The sequence below is a fragment of the Ovis aries genome, chromosome 9 (assembly GCF_016772045.2).
Source record: "Ovis aries strain OAR_USU_Benz2616 breed Rambouillet chromosome 9, ARS-UI_Ramb_v3.0, whole genome shotgun sequence".
Taxonomy (NCBI): domain Eukaryota; kingdom Metazoa; phylum Chordata; class Mammalia; order Artiodactyla; family Bovidae; genus Ovis; species Ovis aries.
In genome coordinates, this window is record NC_056062.1 from 89,317,579 (window position 1) to 89,319,652 (window position 2,074).

The window sequence follows — 2,074 nt, forward strand, 5'->3', positions numbered from 1 at the left end:
ATATTTTTAAGAGCATTTAGTAAAATTCCTACTTCAGTTGCTGTAGCTTTCAATCCTAGAAAATTATATTTGGCGTTTTTAAAAAATCTTCTCTTTCCTCTTCTTTATATTCATATTTTCCTGTAAATACTTGAATATGTTTAAGATAGCTCTTTTATCATTCTTATTTGCTAATGCCATCATTTATATCACTTCCCAGTTTATTTCTATTGTCAGATTATAAATCTGGTATGAGAAACAAGTTCATACTTCTCTGCATGTCTAGCAAATGTTAGTTGCATGCTGGGCATTTTAAGTGTGAGCCTGCTGAGTTCTAGGTTTTGTTTCCTTTTGTATTTTTCTTTAAAAGAGCGCTAAACTGTGAAAGTTTGCTCTGTTAGCTAAGTTACTTAATAATTGACTAGATTCCCTGTTTTTGAATACGTATTTTATTTAGGATACAGCACTAACAACATGATGATAAATTGTCACCCATTTATACCAAGAAACACACTATCTTTAAAATGTGTTGTTTTCACAATTTAAGGTAGCCTTATCATTATTTGATACTAGAGTTGAAGACAACCTTTAGAGTCTTCCGCTTTGGGGCGCTTAGTGACATCAAAATGATTATCTAGTCACGCAGAGGAAAGCAGTGCAAATGCAGTTCCTTTTCTTTCTGCCCGTTCCCTTGCAGTAAGATCCATCTGCTCTCATCTGGGGAATCATTAATAGGGAGACTTTCAACCACCTTGCGGGTCTTGTTCTTGATTATAACAGGTAATGAGTAGAGCAGATCACCCAAAATACTGTAAAAGCTGCCTTAAGAGATAACACGTAAAGGACACAAATTCTCCTTCGGGTTTCCAAACCGGGTGTGTCTGAAGTGGTGTCTGAAGTGGTCACAGATGGGTTTTGCAGACAACACTGCACTGGATAGGTTTCAGGCCTTGATGACCCCAGTGCCATGCTGCTGCACGGCCTTGAGGAATCCTCCCTTGAACCGACTGTCATCTTTCAGAGCTTCGTAAATATCATCTTCCTTTCTGTATGCTTTCACTTTGCCATGATTGACATCTGGATACTGAGGTGAGGAATGGTTTCCCCAGATGATGGCGTTCTTCACACCATTGCAAGTCACACTGGAGACTTCCCTGGTGGTCTGAGGTTAGGACCTGGCACTTCCACTGCTGGGGGCATGCATTTGCTCCCTGGTTAGAGGACTAAGATCCCGAATGCCCTATGGCACAGCCACAAAAATAAAAAAGTCACACCAAGTTTTACACCGAGTTTAACAGAGCATTTCAGCTCAGTTAAGATCCAAAAGAGTCAAGCAATCAAAGTTCTCCCTGGGGATGGGCTTGGAGCAATCAGGCCATTGGTATTGGCTGGGCTTCCTACCACAAGAACCATAACTGACTTCCTGGCATGTTTCTCAAGGCTGCACACGGGCATTTGAAGATTTTCCTATTTGCTTTGAACGCATCTTTCCTCTCCATGCCACCCTTTTTTGATGTGGAGCTCACAAGCATGGCCACGACCAGGTCTTTGAGGCAATCTCTCTCTTTTTTTTTTTAATCTGCGGCAGTGACCTCTTTCAGGAGGGTTGGGCACAGTCTTGCAGTTCCATTAGGACACCATCCAAGACACCCATCGTGAGAGTAATATCCAACAGCAGAAAAATCATAGGCTGGTCTTTACCAAAGGCGGATCTGTTTCTAACAATAATCCATTTCTAAGTGACTATGCAATTTGACCAGCTGCTCCAGTTATCAGCACTCGGATTTGTTTCAAAATTTGTAGTCAAGGGCCTTCTGCTTTCAAGAGTTTTGTGACAGAAACCCTTAGAAACACTGTTGGTAGGATTGGGGGCTCTCTGGACAGTTTCAACACCTGCCTTGACTAGATTCTGGGTTAAGCCTTGCTTTTAAGCTTTTTTTTTTTTTTGGTGGACTGATTTAAATAGACTATCCTCTGCATATTCAAATGACTCCTGGAATCTGGCTGGCCAGAACTCAAACATCTCCAAGTTCTGTGTGAGCTTTGAGAATCATCCACATTACAGCCTCCTGGTCCCTTTTTGTCTAGTTTTGAA

At 41.2% G+C, this 2,074-nt stretch overlaps 1 pseudogene; it reads right to left on the reverse strand.

The window, feature by feature from the left end:
* Positions 1-617: 617 nt before the first annotated feature.
* On the reverse strand, positions 618-1,773 carry LOC101112578 (malate dehydrogenase, cytoplasmic-like; annotated as a pseudogene).
* Positions 1,774-2,074: the final 301 nt, after the last annotated feature.